The sequence below is a fragment of the Oxyura jamaicensis genome, chromosome 10 (genome assembly GCF_011077185.1).
Source record: "Oxyura jamaicensis isolate SHBP4307 breed ruddy duck chromosome 10, BPBGC_Ojam_1.0, whole genome shotgun sequence".
NCBI classification, from domain to species: domain Eukaryota; kingdom Metazoa; phylum Chordata; class Aves; order Anseriformes; family Anatidae; genus Oxyura; species Oxyura jamaicensis.
Genome location: NC_048902.1, coordinates 15,245,795 through 15,265,426, shown reverse-complemented (window position 1 = coordinate 15,265,426; position 19,632 = coordinate 15,245,795). Strand labels below are relative to the sequence as shown.

General features: G+C 47.2%; 1 protein-coding gene across 1 annotated transcript in view; it reads right to left on the bottom strand.

The window, feature by feature from the left end:
- The window catches only part of SLCO3A1 (solute carrier organic anion transporter family member 3A1), a 122,974-nt gene that overhangs the window by 70,030 nt on the left and 33,312 nt on the right, over positions 1–19,632 (bottom strand). The gene's annotated exons all lie outside the window — the stretch shown is intronic.

Below are 19,632 nucleotides of genomic sequence, written 5' to 3'. Positions count from 1 at the left end.
AGGAATTCTGCTCCGATCTCGCTCTCCGCTCCACTGGTGTAAAGACAAAATTAATAAATACGACCGATACAGCTCTTTGGCATAAGGGATGCCCACTGTAGTCGGTGGGTGCAGGGCAGCCCTATCCAGCGCTGGAATATTTAGATTATCCCAAACCACAGTAGTAAGATAAAGAAACCAGAAAGGCATAGATGGCAACGGCTTTCAGGTACCAGTGTTCAATCTCACCCTTTTCATCACTTTGTTACAATTTCTACTGAAATATTTCTGGAGCAGCAATTGCCATTTGATTTTATTGCTCATTTCTAGCCAGTACTACAATGCAGGCAGTAAGGCAAAAATGAACTGCTGTAATTGTAGGACTCAGCCCAGTGGAAAGCAAAGCATTTTTGTTTTGGTTTCTGTATGAAAAGAGCGGAAGGAGCAGGTACCTCAACAAGAGCTTGAGAGCTTCTTAGGCCTTCCCCCACTTCTACAGCTCTTCCAAGCCACACCAAGTGGCACATCTCTGATTTCAGCGAGTGCCACATGTCACAATGCTTGGGTATTTTTTCCTTGAATGCAAGTAGAAACACGGGGATAAGCTGAACACCAGTGATTACCATCACCGTTAAAGTGTTTGACAATATCGCAGTGAGAGCATTTCACCGCTGCAAAAAATCCTTAATTAAGAACAGGAAATGTCCAGCCACAACCCACGATGAACAAAATGCATCTCTATGTGGTTTGACAGACATTTCTGTCCTAGTAGCAGCGACTGCTTTTACATCTCTGAAAATATTACTCAATAAAGCCCACAACACCCTGTAAAGTTTTACAAACAGGGAAAGCATAATTGAAATCATCCATCCAAATTCTTGGAGGCAGCAGCGTCTCAACTGGACTATAACCCAGGCAGTTCTTCTCCAGCCCTGCTCCCCAAACATGAGCTCACGCTCGGTTGCTGAGGATTCAGAACCAACTCATTTTTGCACCACAAAAACCTAGCTGTCTTTGCTGACAGAGCTCTCATTCTGCAAACCATATATTGTTGTTACGGGAGCGCAGGGTAAAATATCTGACAATGAAAAATTAAACAGATTCCATCAAGTGCCTCAGCTCCGTACAAAGAACAGATGTGAAAGCCTTCAAGTGGTGTCAAAATATCTCTCAAAGGTGGCAGGTTTTGAATGGCTTGGTAATTAAAAACCCTAAAGATTGCTGGCTTTAGCTCAGCATACCTCACATTCGCAGAAAGGCTTATTTTTTCCCTCCGCAGTGCCAGATATTGATGCACGGCTGCGATAGTTAAAAAGCTGATCACCCACTGAGTTCTATCAGAGAATGGCAAAAGCCAGCAATGCTAAAAGCCCAACAGCTGCAGGGACTGTCCACACATCAATCCGCCTGGCTAACGGAGAGAAAAACTTGCAAAAACACGTAGTCCACAACTAGTATTCATACCTAGCAGATGAGGGAAAGGTTCCTATGGTTGCACTCCAGAGCAGAGGCATTGCCGACCTGAGGCTACTCCCGTTCAGCCACGGTGTGAGGCTTGTAAGTTTTTGTCCTGCCTTGAGTAGATAGCAAAGCAAGCTGCCCCAGGGGGGGGCTGAGGGCTAAAACCACGCAGTTAGCAGGCACACAGAATCGCCCAGAGGCAAGAGAAGCCGCAGTGGTCCTACTCTCATAGCAGCAGAGAGAGACGATGCCCCCTTTGCCCCAGCAGTTGGTTTAATGCCTCATGGAGGTATCAACCACGAGGCCTAGGGCAAGAACAAGTGAGAAGCAGAAGAAGCTCACTCAGGACATGGAAGCAATCAGAGATCTTAGAAGCTAGGTATTACCCAGAGGAATCTCCATTTGGGTCATACTGAATAGGAGGCTCCAAAGCCGTCATGTGTTGGCCAAACTCCATCACTATTTCAGGAGCAGATCTGGGGCCGTCCCTTCCAGGATACGTACAGCACACTGAAACATGCAAACTCCCCCGTAAATATGGTATAGATCAAGGAGAAAACCAAGTCTTCTTTTTGCACCAAGAATATTTTCCACACGAAAACCATGTTAGCAATTACGTTTTTTTCCAAAAGTGGCGCACAGCAAGGGTTAGTCATATACCTCCCATTAACTCTAATGAGAGCCTTATGGCTAGAGCAGCAAACAGCTTTTTCCAGAACATGGTGGGTGGAAGTAATTTCTATTTTAACAGGCCAGAAGTAGCAAAAAGACAGAAAAATGGGAAATAAAATGCCCTGCGTGCTTGGAAGTGAAAGATGTGTGGCATGTGTGTTCTCTGCCTGATGCCAGGGACTTGAGAAGTGTCTTCAGATTAGTTCTTAACATTTCAAGATGATACCAGAAACTAATTTTCAACATAAATGTGATTTACTTTACTTGTTCCTTCCCAGAGGATGAAGAACTTCCACAAGGAAAGGACAGAGCACCGAGATACAGGCATGGAAGCTGATAAAAATAACTGGGGCTTGAGAAGGTTGACCTGCAGAAAATGATAAAGGCTGATGGTAATTCAAGGCCAGGGTGTTTAGATTACAAGACTAGAAAAAGTGTTTTGAAAAGGAGTCTAGACATGACATTTTCAAGCCAACAGGCATTGTGAAATGGAAATGGAACCTCCCCTCTGCACCTATACTTACATATACGTAAGATAACCCCAGCAAAGTATAAATTTGAGATTTCATCTAGGAAACCTGAAAACAGATCTTGCAGTGAGGATTTTACAAAACATTGTTGAAGCTCCTTAAAATGCCCAAAGCTCAGTTGTTTGCAAGCTGACGAGCTGGACAATGGACACAAGAATTGGTTGTGAAGGGCATTTTAGAACAGAGAAGCCTTGCACGGTGCCCACATCTCAGCAGAGCCACGGGCAGCCCTACAACTCCCACCTCCAGAGCAGCACACCTGGTGCAGGCTTGGAAGCCCAGGCTGCTGTAAAGCACAGAGACGGTTCAGCTTTTGTTTCTTTTATTTGATAATTCTGTAACTCCAGAAGTCCTATTAACAATAACCTTTATATTTGTGTAAAGTTTCGAAGCTCTGTGCAAACATCAATTAATCCTTTCAACAAATTTGTGAGGTAAGCAAATGAATATTATCATTTCCACTTCATGGATGAGAACGCTAAAGCACACGGTGGCTAAGCCCAACATTTTCAAATGAACAGGTGAACATAACAATCCCACATTTCTGCTTGAGTGAAAAACTGGGCTGGAGCTGTGCACAGACAAGTAAAGATGGTTTTGTGTGGATGCAAACATAGCCAGACCGGAGGCACAGCTCGTGGGTACTTCTCTAGGCTCAGCTACTTCGTGCCCAAGGACACACAGCCAGCAAGCTGCGAAGGCAGAGGAATCCTGCCTCAACTTCTGTCCAGTGCTCAGGCCCAACCCAATCTCAACACAGCCTTTTAACAAAATACAGCAAAGGTGGAAGATGAAATACAAGTAAGTTCCTACAATTATCACTGAAAAGGCAGAAAAGCTCACCTTCTTCTTCCAAGAGAGAAAATGTGCAGTGGGAACACATCTCACCGAACACCAGGGAACCCACATTAGAGGGAGCCTTACAAATGCCTCCCAGCAGGAAAGGATTCAACTGGACATGTCAACTCTGCCGACAAAGTCACCGAACCTCAGTCCCAGACCCACAGAGTGGGCTTCCTTAGCTTCAGTGCTCCCAGAAGCTCTTACAGGATTTTTTTTAATGCGCTATCAGTGGTTTCTGAGAGAAGGCAGCACCATGGTTACAGGAAGCATCCAAAAGCATGATAGTTTTTTTTTTTTTTTTTCTCCAAGCTGTTGTACTACTTGGGAGTCTGGTTGGATTACAAACAGGGACTGTTCTTCTACGCACAGCTACTCACAGAGGCTTCCAAGGTGCTATATAGGGCTCCTTATCACACCTGATACTCGTCTTCACGTGACAGAGGTAAATTTGGCTGGGGGGCTCCCAGCTATGCCTCGATTACTTGGCTCTGATGGTGGTACGATCAGTAAATGGCTGCTCACTGAGTACACCAAGAGGTAGGTCCCAGGATCTTCCTTTCAGGAAATACTGAATTCTAACAAGCACCCTTTATGTCTCCCTGTACGCATTTCATCCCTTAAATCCAAAAGGTAAAATCTGCTGATCCCAGGGATAATATACGTTATGGCAGGGATGGGAAGTTCGACTCCCACTCTCTTTAGGAGTGCCTGCAGTTGCTGCTCCTTCCCCAGTGCCGGGGAGCTCACCCAGCTGCTGCTGCATGCAGCAGAGGTTGGTCCCAGATTTGTTTTCACGTCTGGGTTGTTTTGACCATATCTGTCAAGGGCACCTAAGTGTTTGGGCTGGGCATTTTATCATCTTGCTCTTATAAATCCAAATAAAACATCACATCTGCGAGAAAAATGGATTAGTTATGAAAAAGCATAAACATGAGCAAGCAAAAAAAATATTATTTTAAGGCCCCAAGGAAAGGACACGTCCAGAAGTCATTAATGTCTGGAAGGATAAAAAAATAAAACGAATGGTGCATCAGGAGCAGCAGAGGCTAATTTATACGAGCCAAAAACCTTTTGTACAAAGTATACTGAACTGTGAAACAGGTTTGACCATGGGCCAAGTCGTGTTTCCTAGGCCGGTGCATGATTATCCAGCATGACTTTGCACTACAACACAAGGGCACTGGTGCAATCTACAGGAGGGAGCCGCAGAAAAATCTCAGGTGAAGACTCAAAAGCTAAGCATTTCCAACACAGAAAGAAATGCACTTTTTTATTTCAAGTACAAGAAGCCTCAAGTTAGGTCAGAGTTTTTTTATTGTGGGGATTGGAAGAGCACAGTAAATTAATTTTGCTCGATGTATACTAAGCAAGAATCTCGTCCCTTATATGCTTATGCTGCTGAAATATAAACTGATTAGATATATTCAATTGACAACAATGACACTTATCTTTGGAGCCAAGATGAAAAAACCTCATGGATTTGCTGTCAGCACATGGAGTAAGACCCAGATTTTCATAAATCTCAGCTGTTGCTCCGGCAACGGCCACTTTCAAAGAGCTAACACGCAGAGAGCACTTCCACCAGCCCAGCCGTCGCATCGCTGTGACTCAGTTTCCTTGCTGCAACGGATGAGAACCTCCCAGTGAAAGCAGCGCGTGCTCCACAGCCCTTGCACGAGGAAAGCCTCCCTGGGGTCACTACAAAAGCTGAGGCATCCCAAGGAGAAAGCTGTTGCGGGGATGCAGGCTGGGGCGGGCTGCAGGGAGGAGTTGCTGCCCTGCGGATGCCCAGGATCCCTCTGCAGTCACAGAAGCCCCGCAGACCAGCCCTGCCAAAGCCAGCAATTAGAAGACCCAAAGCAAAGCTGCTCCCAGTCCACGTGGCTACAGATCCCAAGGCCTAGAAAGCAGCTCCAGGGCAGGGCAGAGCCTGCATCCTCCCGTTCCCTGCCTCTCCCTCTTGCAGTGCGGCATTTCTGTCCTCTAAAGGCATTAGCTTTTAATTTTTCCTTCCTCTGTTGCTCACTGCCCATAGAAAAGCAACTCATTCGCTGTTCCTACTCACCTGATCCTATTATTTCAGCTCATTCTGGCTGCCTGCGTGGGAAGGAGTGCTTAATAAATCAGCATCAACTGTGTTATTACCGGATTTGTCTTTACGTTTGCTGGCAAGGTGGCACATGTATGTCAGCATGCTTCAACTTTTCTTGCTGAGCACTTTGGACAGAGCCTCAGAGTTGTTTGGGATGGAAACCTCGTAGCAAAAGCAAAGCTCTGTTTCAGCACAGAGCTGAATTACTCTACATTTAAATATCATCCTATGATCATACCAAAAAAAGATGCTTCTTGCAATAACCCTTATAGCTCAGTGAAATAGCAGCAGCCTGCTTTGTTCTGTGCATTGCAACAACAAAACCTGCTCATTTTCTTTTTTCTCTCCTCCAATCAAATAACATTGGAGGTTTTCAGCTTGGAAACAATTTAAATGTGTATTTTCCAGCAGTCACTAGAAAGCACACTAACAGCTGAATGGCAGCAACACGGCACAGATGACTTTTAGGTGGTAAGTCCCTAAATAGAGAGGGTAGCACTGGAAACTGGGAGACCTCGTGCAAGGGCTGTATTTTCAAGAACTGGAACGAGAGCTCCAAATAATAATTAAAGAAGAATAAAGGAGAATCACAGGGGGAAAAAAAATCACCAGGCAAGAGGCTTCAGAAAGGAGGTACAAGCACAAGGAACAAGTGACCATCTTGCCACAGGGGAGATCCCAGCGAGCATGCAAAGCAGCCTCTGGGCCGAGGAGAGAGGGGAGAAGGAGAAAGGGATTCAAATGTGGAGCCAAAGCCAAATATCCACACCAATAGATGCTGATTTGATGTGCCTGTGCAGCAGCGCTCCTGTTACCTGGCGTGACCCCACAGAAGGAGCCCAGCGGCAACACGGGTTGGGGGGAGAAGCTGTGGCCACGTTGTCATAGAAAGGCAGGGTTTTAGCAGGTTAAAAAAGGAACAAGGCAGCTCCCTCGGTGCACGGCAGTAACACAGCAGCCTCCCTGCTGACCCCGCGGAGGTAAAAAGGCAGAAAGACATGAGGGTTTAGCTGAAATTAAATAGGCAGTGGATTAGCATGGGATTTTTTATCTTTGACCTGGCTTTCTCTTGGGCAGGCAGCTTACACTCAAACACCTTTGCAAAAAAGAAACCAGCAGATAAGTGATACGATTTTGCCTTGGCACAATCAGAAGGATGAGAAGTTATCTGTGCTTTTCTGTACACGGGAATAAAGAAGAAACTAAACTTTTCTTTTTCTTCTTATCCTCTACACATGCAAAATTTGCTTTGAAAACACATGGAAAAGTTAACAGCTGCAGACAGCGGCACAGAGCAGGATTCTCCTGTTCTCAGTCAGTTCAGAAAAATGCAAATGAATCAGAAACCAACCCCAGGAGGTTGCTGCTATCCCTTAGCTCCCAGCACGGGGGTTTCCCTTCCCCAGGCACAAGCAGCACCAGTGAGAGCCTCATCCCACGCCCCAGGAAGGGACGTTGCAGCAGGAGGTGGCTTGTAGTTAAGATATAGTCTGAAGTATTTTCTACATTTAGCCTAGAAGTACAGCCTGCAGCCCACCCACCTCCTTTCCATACTGTATTTTTGAAATAAACTGCAGAAAATCCCTTCCTGTGACATTGCAATGACCCAAGCAGCCAAGATTTTGACAAACTTTCTTTTGATGTCCCCCTCTAAAAAATACATTAAAAATGTCTTTCTGCTCTTAAAGTATTCTTCAAGAAAGAAAAACACCCTACAGCACCTACCCAGCAAGCTGTACATCAGGAGGGGTAACAGCAGCAGGGAGCTTCAGGAAGATGCCCAGAGGGAAAACCTTCGGCCACGTGGCAGCACGCAGAGGGCAAAGCACGAGTCCCTGATCCCGCACGCATCTCCAGCCATGGGCACTCCTCCTCCCACTGGTTTGGCTCTCTACCCGTGTTACTGTGGTTGAAACTGTTCTTTTTTAACACCCATGTGTGACCTGAATCTCAGGTTCTTGTGTTTTCTAAGCGAGCAACAGCCGCCTTTTCCTGAGAATTTGACCATAAGGAAGACTTTGCTACTCAGTCCCCTACAAATCCCTATTCAGTGTTTCAGTTTAGTGGGCTTAAATTGCTCTGGTATATAATGCAACTAAAAGAAAAATGCTCCCCTGAGCAGCTCCAATTGCTTGTTTTAGAGCAGAATAATCCTGTGTAGCTCCTCAGGATGGATCAGGGGAAACGCTGGAATTCTGTGATGTTAACATCCCGACCCAAGGTGACACGTGTAATCCTTTGGCTTTAAATCAAGAGCAAACAGAACCTCAGGGTGGACACTTCTGCACTGCCACCATCTCTGTGGTGAAGTGAAGCTGCAGATTAACAACCTATAGAAGCCTCCCAGAGGACAAAACATTACCAAGGTTTTCAAAGGGGGAGGCAGGAGAGAAGCAGAACCGCACAAGCACACGTCTCTAGGGCTGTCCCTGCAGCAATACTTCACACGAGCTGCCGGAGCAGCTGAGCTTTTTGGGGTCAGAAGAGGAAATCTCAGTCCTTGGGCTTGTTCTGTTTCTGCAGCTGGGATGCTCTCGGAGCACTCTGTGTACACACACGCGTTTTTCCATGCATCCCCTCACCTCCGTATTGACTGACGGCAGCACGCTCTGTCCTTTCCCCCATTCTTTACTGCCGACACTCCGACTGCAAGCCAGCTCTGTGGGAAGGAGGAAGCTCTAACAAAGCAGAGGAAATCGATACGTGACAACTATAATTCTCTGCTCGATAATTACACAGAATTTACACTGCTGAGTAGGCTCCCTCCATTGATTTTTACAAAAATATTTACTGCAGCAGGAACACAGCTCTAAGGCTAACTCTCGAAGCTCTGCCTTTTTAGTGCATTGATTTTAAAATAATAACCAATTTCATATTGTACAATGCTTTAATGCCTTCATTCAGAGGCACACCTCCACACGGACGGGCACCTGTGCCTACGGGGCTCTTTTCCCTCTTTTTCTGTTCCTTTTTCAAACCAGCAAAGCGTTCCCAGTCCCGCTGCTCACAAGTCCTGCTCTCACCTCCTTGCTGCAGACTTCACAAACAAATCACGTTCCAGTTTAGCAACTCCTGAGGACTTATCACAGTTTCAATAAGAAATGAGTCATGGTAGAGAAAGCCCCGAGTCCAGTGAGAGAGGAGAAACATCCCAAGAATCAAGTTAACCACCCTCCGCCCCATGACGTAATTGTGGAGCTGTCAGGATGACCGGACAGCTTTAATATCTCAGCGCCGAGTTATTGCAAAGGCAGGCCGAGCTCAGGCTGTTAATTACAGCCATGGGAAAAAACAACTCCATCTTCATACCAAAAAATCCCTGTAAGAGCACGCTCTGCAAAACTGGGAGAGGGATGAGAAGGGAACACCATGATGTCACTGTCTGACCTGAAACAAGCCTCTCTCTTTTATGAATGTCTGGCTACCCAACCTTCGAAACAATAGAAGAGAACTAGGAAAGTAGATAAGGTGAGACAAGGAAATCAGAAATACGGAATGGGAATACGGAGTGTAGACGGAGAGAGCCACTATCATGGGAATTTAAGAAGAAAACAGCAGATAACTGAATTGCATGGAAAAGGCTAGCAAAAACCATCTACTCTCTCTTTTAATGCCAGAGCTTATGGGTACCCATGCAGAACATTAAAAGCAATCTGAAAGAAAGAATTTAGTTAGGGAACTTGCTGCTGCAAGATATCACAAGGCCTAAAATATAAATCAGCTTCAAATCAGGCTAGATAAATTTGGGAAGTTTGCTACCGTTCACTGTGGGAGACAGGGTGCAGGCAAGAGGGCCCCCAAAGCTGTTCCCGTGTTTAACATTGCACAGAAGCTGCTGAATTACTGCCAGGGCAAACAGCACAAGTGTGTGTGTGAAGGGGGGGGTAACTCAGCAGCACCATGGAAGGGTGGAGAAACTCCTCCCAATTTCAAGGGAAAAAAAAACAAAAACAAAACACCATTCAATTACTTCGCTGATGTTGATGCTGTCCATTGGCAAAAATCAAGGTGGGCCATGAATCCAAGACTGCTTTACAAAACACCAGTGTATAGCAGCTCCTATGGGCTCTGAAAAGAAACTGCCTTTTCTGTTTTAGAGCAAGGAAGAAAAGAGTAAGCCTCTGACCCAAGAGCAGAGGTCTTGATCCAAACTAATAAGTCACCCTGGTAGGTAAGTACAAAGGGTAGCTCTGTGTTTTTTGCATTTTCCTCTTAATTGCAAGTTCTTGAATTCAGTTTCTTATTTTTGTACCCGATGGAAAAGAACTGCACTTTAACTCCAGCAGAAACAAAGGCAGAAGGTCAATACTGCATAAGAAATCTGACTTCTCTTGGTTTTCCCTCATAAGAATGCTGATGCTACTCATGTGCTGGGAATTTTTTAAGGGACTCATTATTCAAGTAGTAAAACCTGCTTCCCCCTACCCCTAAGTGCTCCAAGAGCAGGGATTTTCAGGAGAATGCTCAGGGCACCTCGCAGTGGGGCAGGCAGGGGCCCCAGCTGAGCATGCAGCGCTGTGCAGCGATCACATCTTGAAATCCTCTTCCAGGCACTTCACGCAGCCGTGCGCTGATACGTGGCAGATCAGCGTCTGATGTGCTGCAGGAGAGCTTGCTTCAACTGCTGTAATTACAAGCAAAGCGGAAAGGCAAAGGCAAGTCTTCCAAGAGGCAAGCATTAGAAGCATTTGTTGAACGACGCTTCTTGGGGTGGCGGCGGGCCCCTTCAAAACCTCCTGCAAGTCCTTAAGTTTTCCCTGTGCTGGGGACACATCAAAGCCACAGAAAGCTTCTACAAAAGCAGTGAAAAAATATTAAAAGGAATAAAATCCACACTTGGGGTACAGAATAATAAATATTTATTGCCTTTCCTCTTTGCACGTTGTAGGAACAGATGCACAAAGTAGTTCAGTGACTTGCGGGAAGCGAGCCAAAGTCAGCTTTGCTGCTGATGCAAACGAACAGGGTCAAAGGAACAGCTCCTATTTTCCTTCCTAGCGGAGCAAAACGTGGCTCTGTCCAGCCAGGATGGATCTAGGATACTGTTCTCTTGTAACACCTGACGTCCCATCCCTCAAAAAGGCCTGCCTGCTCCACTCCACACCTCCCAGTCCCAGCTCCTCAGCAGCCCTCTGTGCTGGGAGCCGTGGATCCTGCAGTGCCAGGCACGACAATACACCGAGACGTGGCCCCTCAAACACCGAGGTGTCTGCTACTTACTCCTCAAGCACTGCCAAGACGTAGCAGCTGCTGTCAGGAAGCCAAATTGCAATCACTTCTGTTTGTCCAAGGCCCAGACGCCAGCTCCTTCTCCTCTCATGATGAGGACCTGTTTTTATACCTCCGACTCGAGTCCTTTCAGGGAAGCCTGCTGTATTCTCTCCGACCTCTTCCAGCGTAACCACGCGCTAATGAAACTGTTTGTTCTCTCGTCACGCTGCCATGAGCATGCAAATACTACAAAAAGCCACACACAAGCAACATGACTGCATTTTGTTTGTTGTTCCCAGATTAAAGGCAAGTCCCACCATCCAAAACACAGCGTTAAAAAAAAAAAAAAAGCAGCTGCAATATAGAGAGAAGAGGCTTAAGAACAACTGTTACCACAAACTTTGAATACAGGGATCCCAAATCTAACCTGTCTCAGAGTCAGTAACCTGGCTTCAAAGGGGATGGGTGGGAGCTTTCATTTCCAGCCTTTCTCAGTGGTTTTTGGTTGCTCTGTGTAGTCGCATTAAAATTACCAGTCCCACCTAATATCTCAAATGACACGTTCCCCCCTGGCTCACACCTCACAGGTGAGATACAGAGGCACAAAAGAACCTCTCATTATTTAGCTGGTGATGCATCAGGCAGGAAACAAATCTGGCAAAGTCTTCCCAAGCAACTCGGGCTTTATGCACCCAATCTTCAACAAGGTGGCAGAGCTCACGCACACACCCACAGAACAGACATGGTGCTAGCTTTAAAATGAGCTGTGGAACGAGACCGGGGTGGAAGGGGTGAGGAAAGAGACCGCCGGGGGAACAAGAAGCAGGGAAACGATGCTTCCTCAAAGCAAGAAGTTAAAGGTGGGTAGACAGAGGATAGATTATATATATATATTGTCCAAGACACATTTCTTTCTGTAAATGAATGGCTGAAACGCATCGCAGAGAAGCACGTAGTGTGAATCATTCCAAGGAAAGAGAGAAACCTGGGGTGGTGGCTGGTGACACAGAACCCAAGCAGGTCTCTGGGCTGGAAAGGAGGAAGGCTGAACACACTGCAAAGGGACCACAGGTACAAAGGTCCCCAGGTATCTCTGGTGACTGCAGGTGAGTCAGGCAGGTGCAGCTGCACGTGTTCACAAAAAGCATCTGCATACAGCAGCGCCTGCCAGACCGTGGAAGCCACTGCTCTGGCTCCATGCAAACTCTGCCCACCGTTTCCTAATGCAGTTTGTTTTCCTCCTTCATGTCTGAAACATCTCCAGTTCATTTAAAAAGCCACTTTCTTTTTGTGGAAACAGGAAAGTTCTCCATTATTCAGCACTTATTCCACATGGATGAAGGCTGTCATCCTCTTTAAAGAGCTCTTCCGCAGCATGTAACACTAATAGCTGGACCAAGATGAAATTAATTTCATTTTCTGAGATCTTACTTTTGACACTGAACTATGTGGGTGGGAAGGGATGGAATGACAGCAGCAATTCCTTGCACAGCTCTGGGGGAATGACACCTACAGCACCAGGACCAAACCCCACCGAGTTCTTCTAGCCTGTTCTTCCAGATCACGCAGAGGGCTCTGGGGTGAGCTGCACCAAATCCCAAACTTCTGCTCTAGCACATGGCACTTAATACCTATAAATAAATCAGTCACTGCTCTTCCATTTGTGACACTTGCAATACGTGAGCGTGTTTGTAGAAGACTTCCAGGAAGTCTTCCAACCCCTTAGGAGCTTAATAAGGTGAATCGCTGTGTAAAAAGGTACTGTAGTAAGCAGAAAGAACCCAAAGATTCAAACTGTGCCTAGGGGTGAGAGTAATGGCAGAAACAGAAAAAACAGCAGTGAATGCTGTAAGCACCCTCTGATCTCCTGGAGAAGTCATCATCGCCACTTTACGTCCAGTGTTCAGAGCTGGGTCCCAACAGCTGCATCTCTGCTGCAGATCTGCAGGAAAATCTGCAGACCTGTGTAAAAATTAAAAAGGGCTGACCTGGGAATAAAGCAGGGAAGAAACTCGTAGAGGTGCCTGTGAGCTGGCTTTATGCAGTGGGTAAAGAGAGCACAGCAAGGAAAGAGCAGTGGTGCCCTGCTTTCCTGACCCTACCCTGTTCAGTTCACGGCATCAGCTGGTACAAACAGCCCAGAGGAGATTTGCCAGCATCACGTAGAAATCATATGCCATTTAGAGGCCATGGAATTAGGTTGACTTTGTAATTCAAACAACAAGCTCAGGAGGAAAATAAATAAAAAGCCAGGAGGTGAAAAGGCCAGGATCTCCCTCCATGCTGGAAATACCGCTCGCGTTTAGCCTCAGCTTCAGTCTCCAGGTTCACACGGCTGGGAAGATGTTGGCATTCGGGCAGACGTCAACGATTGTTTCAAGCGAGCTACAGATACCAAAGGCTGGAAAGTCAGAAGCATTTCTGTTGTGTAAAACGTGCCATGCCAAGATATTTATTCTGTTGCAAATGATGCTCCACGTGAATCTTAACCACTGGGCTTCTCGCAACTGAACAGACAGCCCGTCCTTACACACGGAGATCTCCAGCTGTGCCGATGCTCCTGGTTGTGCCGATGCTCCTGGTCTCTTATTCATCCCAAACCGTGGTCCCTCACAGAGCATGTGGGACTTGCACAGCATCCAAAACCCTGATATGTGGTTCCAGGGTGAAAAACAAGAGGAAAACAAACACAAACTGGGTGATGAGTGCATGTTACCAGCACAAGCTACAAATCAGCAGCAACATACAGCCGCCTACCACCTGTTAAGCGATCGAGCTCACGTTTTCAGCTTACGCCGCCCTGGATAGAGCTTTTTGCTCCCTGGAAGGGCCCGTGGAGGCAGCGGGATGGGAGGAGGGCAGCCCGGGACACGCTGCCCAGCTCCCCGCGGGAGCACTGCCAGTTCCCACGGGCAGCAGTGGCTGGGCTGGGAAGACCAGGGGCAGCGGCGACCCCGGGGGACAGAGCTGCCCGAGCGAGGTTGCTTTTAACCTCACTGCAAATAACAGGCTTTTTTTAAGCTGTCGGCCAAATATTAAATGTCACTTTCATGCTAATTTTCAAGCTTGGACACAAGCGTTTGTTTTTCAGAGAACGCTCCAGAAAGCCTCTGCCTTCTGCACAGATGGGTACAGCCAAGATCGAGGAAAAAAAACCACCAGAACTGAGGGTTGATTTCACTCCTCGTGAAATGATCATATTTCTGATTTTGTTTGACATAAAAGGTTACAATTAAAACGTGGAAAAATGAAAGCAGAAGATAGCTTTTGTCAAGAAATATTGCCAGTACTTCTGCTACACAAAAAGCATATTAAAGCCTTCCCACTTTTCAGAAATCAACGTTTGATTTGAGTTTATCTTGTTAAATTAATTTTTGCAAGTTTTTTATTTTCTTCCATTTTTAAACTCTGTCCAATTTGCAGCTACAAAACCCTGAAACAGTAAAGAGCTTATCCTGTTTGGGGTTAGATCACATCCAGCTGCATGAGAAATGTAAAAAAAAACAGAAGGGAGGAACTCAGCTTCTGACTTGGTGCCCGTAGGATGTCACAGCCCTGGGAACCACATCTCTGCTCCTCTCCACAATTCCAGATATCCCAAAGGGCAGAAGATAAAGGCGCAGCTCCTGCCCCACGTGACTGGGTGTGCAAGGACACTGTCACCAATATCTCCACTGCACATTAATCTCTGTCTCACCTCTGAAATGGGCCAGAACCATGAGGTACTGATGAACCTTCAATTTATTAATAACTTTCTTTGCTCCCTAGAGAGATGACATTAAAAAGAAATATCCCATTTTAATTTCCCTTGAAGTAATTTAAGAAATGATCATTCTGACCTAACCTTAGGCATTTTTTTAAATAGCCTGTAACTCCCCCCCGAAGGCAGCAGCAAACCAGTTGTTTGTAAATGGAGATTTACGTGGTCTCCAGTTGTATGCAGGGGGGATTAAATCTTCGTCATTGTTTTCAGAGCATCATGGCTGTATGCAGAATGCTGCACAGAGAACTGCGCTAGACAAATAACAGGTTGCCCATCCAAAAGGGCTTACATTAATTACGTTAATCCAGCAGAGACAGGAGTGTGATTAAACAGCCTCTGCTGCCTGGGATTTGGCTGTTACCCAGCAGTAATCCCGTGCAATCTGCATCTGAAGTGTGTGTGAGGGAGATACTCTGACCACCTCCCTTCAACAAAGCCGGAGCCTGGTAGGTGACAGCATCCTCAGGCGCAGGAGCAGTTCCTGGAGAGCAGCCTGCCCCTCCCTGGGCTGCTGAGAACATGAGGACCCTGGGGACTTCAGGTTCGGTTATAACTTTAATTAAACCCCAAAAGTCTCTTTAAGGGAGAGCGGAACTAGACGTAAGAACCACAAATTTGCTCACCCGTCTGCTGCACAGAAGAGCCTACTGGATGACGATTGAAGTGTCACCTTCAAATCTCCCTTTTTTCAGCCTGAACACAACAGTTGTGAACAGCACTGCCTGACAAAAGATACAGATTCCCACGTGGCGACACATCCCAGCGCAGTGCAGACACCTGGCAGCATCAACGGGGTTACGAGCCAGGCAGCCTCTACCAAATCACGTCTGTGACCAGCAGAAAAGACAAGCCTTCAGGCAACTGAGGTCACTTTGTACTACATGGGGAGGCTGTGACTAATACGCATCTAACTGGGTCGGAGCAATAAGCCTCGATGGGCAATCTTCTTCTCCTCTCCCAGCACCCTCTTGCAGACAGCCAAGGCCAGAGGGTTGGAAGAACAGAAGGTGCAAGCCTTGCAAAATCGGTCCGTGGCTGCTTTGTGAGTGCTGCCCTGCCTTCCAGCAGCAAGGCAGCGTCACTCTGGCGATGCCTGCCAAGAGCACTTGCTGTCCCCAGCAGCACTGAGGATGGCACGGGGAGTGACACAGCAGGTCACGGCTGTGACTCTGCTCCTGCGGCTTCGGGGTAGCAAAAGGTTCGCTGAGCTCCTGGCCCAGCTGGCAGCAGCCCCTCACTGCTGCCCTGAGGATGCTGATGGTTTTCCAAGCACCTGCTGTAATCGGAGTCCAGCTCGTTTATTTGTCTGGCTGTGGCAAGCCGTCTCCCGGCCAGAGGCATCTCCCAGAAAAGGGAGCAACAGCCCCGGGTCACTGCTAGCAAGCACAGCGAGCTCTGCATACCCACTCAGCAGCTTCTACCAGCTGCTCTGGTCTGAACATCACCGTTAGCAAGCAGACAGCAGTTCTGGGCTACCTGACACCGCTCCAGAGAGGTGCCAGCAGGAAAAACAACGAATCGTCTGCTAACTTGTGATAGTGCTAGCATGGGCTCTACCTGCAGCAGCTGGGCTGGGCACTGAAGGTTGCGAGGAAGACTCCCAGACACATATCTCCTGCATGTGAAATGGGAAAGCTCCCCTCCTAAACATTAAATCCCATTGTCAGCTCTGAGCACAGAAACGAAGCAAAACCTTACATCCAGAGGGATGCGCTTAAGCATCGCTGAGCCTCCTCACCAGAAAACTAAGGCAGTAACTTAAACCTATGCATTCATGCAGAAGATGATAGAAAGATTACTGAAAGCTATTTCTACATTCTCAGTCTCATTTACCAACTGACATGCTACACGGGGCAAGTCATTTCTTTATCTCAGCATGGGAGATGGGACAGAAATCTGGCAGACAATGCGAAGGAATGCTCGGGAAGTGCCTGGATAATGCAAAGTGCAGATCACGCCCCACAGTTTGGTTTCCAGTGTGTTATATCACAGTAAGGTAGAAAACCCCACTTGTATAGGCAAGGAAGGATCTGAATGTATAGCCATCCAACGCCGTGCTGGATAAGCTCAGTGCGAACTGTTAAAGAATAACAAACGTGGGTTTTTGCTGTACCTGTTGTTCCCAAACCTCAACTCAAACAGAGGGGCTTTTCCATGAGCTGCTGACAGGTCATTTATTCAAAGTCTGCATTTTGTCTGAGAATGCCAGCATGCCCAGAATAAGAAGCAGCGATGTTTTCCCTGGGTCAGCAAAACAGGGCACACGCAGCTTTTATTTTTCACCATAACCCTAGATGGGGAGGCACGGCTCACGTTCGGAGGCACAAGTACTCCCAGGCACATGGATGGAAATAGGTTGGGGCTGCATAACATCTCATTCACAGTTGGAGGTTTTCCAGTTAATAAAATGGCCATATGGGGCATTAAAAAACAACACTGAAAACAAAGCATTTCCTTCCTTTGCCACCTCCAGTCTCAAAAATTCCTCCAAAAAAATGCCAGCCAAAAAGTAAAACAGCAGACAGCAGCACTCCTGAAATTCAATAATGCTTTTTTTTTTTTTTTCTCCTTTACATGCTTTTTACCCACTGCAAGTGTTATCAGCACCTTTGATCAGCGTGCTATAGGCAGGAGACAAATAACGATGGGCTGGAAGCAATAATTAGCATCTTCAGCAAACACTGGGATCTCTTTGGGAACAAGGCCCCCAGCAGCCTTGCTTCCCCTCCTGACACCACCCACACCCGCCAACAAACACACTGCTTATTCACAAAACAAGCTTGCCTTGCAAGAAAACAGAGGCCACGTGCAACCCGTGGCCTAGGAGGAGGCACACAGCAATGCCTTAGAGAATCGGCCCAGGACTGTGATCCAGAAAGGCAACGTTTAGCCCAGATTCTATTTAGACACCTAATTCCCATGGTTATCGGTTAAAACAAAGAGACCGAATTTTAATAGAAATTAAAGAGCTTTTTGATGTGAGGACCCAGGGTTCTGTACTGGAAATGGCACGTGCCGTGGTTTCTTCCGTATGGGCTCAGCTCCCATGTTAACTCTCTTTGCTCCAACACACCTCTCCCCAACTAAGTATAAGTATGCTGCTGCTCACCACCACGCTTCTCCTCCTTTCCCTTTTCACACTGCCTTTTTCTTGCCTTTGCTCGTGCAGATTTCCCAAATCCTCACCCCATCCTGAGCCACCCACAATAGCTCCCCAGTGCATCGTAGATTCAATTTCAGATTGCTTTCCTGGACTTCAGTGAGCAGCACGGACTTCCTCGAGCACATCCTTACCTTGCACTACGCCTCCTCACTTGCCACCTCCTCCTCCTGCTCCTCCAGCTCACTTCCACAATTTACTGTCCCTCCGGGGCTAATAAAGCCCAACCTTGCTGATTTTAAGGCACGGAGCAAGTCGCATCTGTTTACTCAGACTCGGAATACCACAGGACAGTGAGACTGATTTATTTAGAAAGCTTCGCTCAGGCTGCTGCAGTCACCACATTACTGGGGTTTGGGGTGTGCTGTGTGTCAGAAACTCAGAGCTACACCTGGGAGTGTTTTATCAGCACCGGAGAGCAGAACAGCTTCATCACCACTCTCTTCTTTATCTCAAATTTTCGTTTCCATAGGTTTTTTACGCATCAACAAAACTCATTTAAGACTACATTTTTCACCTAAGGGGATGGCCTGCCCCAGTCTTTGCCAGCTGCACCAGCCTGTGCCTCATCTCCCCCCAGGCACCTTCTAACCGTTTCAAGGGATTTCCAGAGCACTCCTACCCCTGGTGGGATCTGGCAGCAGGAAAGGCAAGGCCAGGGTGATGGCACAACAGCCACCTCTGGCACCACAAGGACTGGCAGATGCCACTTCCAAAACATCTTCACACCAGGGGAACAGCTTCACGCCCGCTCCACCACCTTCACAGCCTCAAAGCCAATTCACCAAGCATCCGGGCAATTAAAACTGGCATCAAAGAAAAGAAAAAGACTTGGAAGAAAAATGTGCAGGCCACAAGCACAAGCGACGTTAAAAAGCAACAGGACAAGCCCAAGATGCAGCCCCTGTGCTGGGGGCTCCCAGAAGCAGGGTATAGAGCAGTGGAGACTACGACTGCCCTAAACCCACTTCTCGGTCCCCATTGGCCTCTCTGCAAAGACAGCCTTGCTCTTCATTTAACCACCCAGCTCTTGGAGACAAAAATAGTTTGGGGCAGGATGGTGCTAACAGACGAGAAGCCAGACCCGTTAACCCCTCTGACACCGAGGAGGAAGGGCTGTCGGCACCCACAGGAGCTGCAATGTGCTACAGGAATGCAGCAAGAAGTTTCAGGTGTCAGAGCAAGAGCAGGGCACTGGCGTCAGAATTCCCCAAGACCATTCTCACCCTCCCACTAACTCGCTTTATAACCCTGGAGACATTGCTGAAGGAAGAGTATTTGTTTAACCTATGCTCAGTTTGGGTTTTACTACTGCTTATAAATCAAGTCCCTCCGGGATGCTAAGCACCTAACGAGATGTTGGATCCAGTTACAGGACAGGCTGCGCTTCCATTTGGTACATATCTCTCACCAACGCAGGAAGGAAGCAGGGGCTGGAGGGACAGGGAGATATTTCACCAGCTCAGGTGACAGCGGGAGAACAAAAAGCAAATCCTTCCATGCGAGCAGTGATCCTGGTCAGAACAACATCCACCAAGCACAAACGTGTGCTTTCCAGCTGCCTCCACTGATCAAATAGGAGGTGTATGTCTCCCTACAAACCTCTTACCCCACTGCCTGTGGGAACCTCCTCACCTGACTGAGGACCACTGCAGACGGCTCAGTGTCCTGCAGTGCTGCCCCTCGGATGGTCTACATAGCAGCATGCTCGTCCACGACAAAACGAGCCCCAGAACAGCAAGATTTACAGAGCAGAAACAAAGGGCACGCATTGCCATGGAACAGCACAGTACAACATCTTTGCACAGCAGGGATGTGCACTTGTGTATCAAACACATGGGGGGAAAATAGAGCCCCCCCATGAACTCCACCACGTTACATCCTGTTATGAACAAGAAACTACATCTAGAGGACAAAGCCA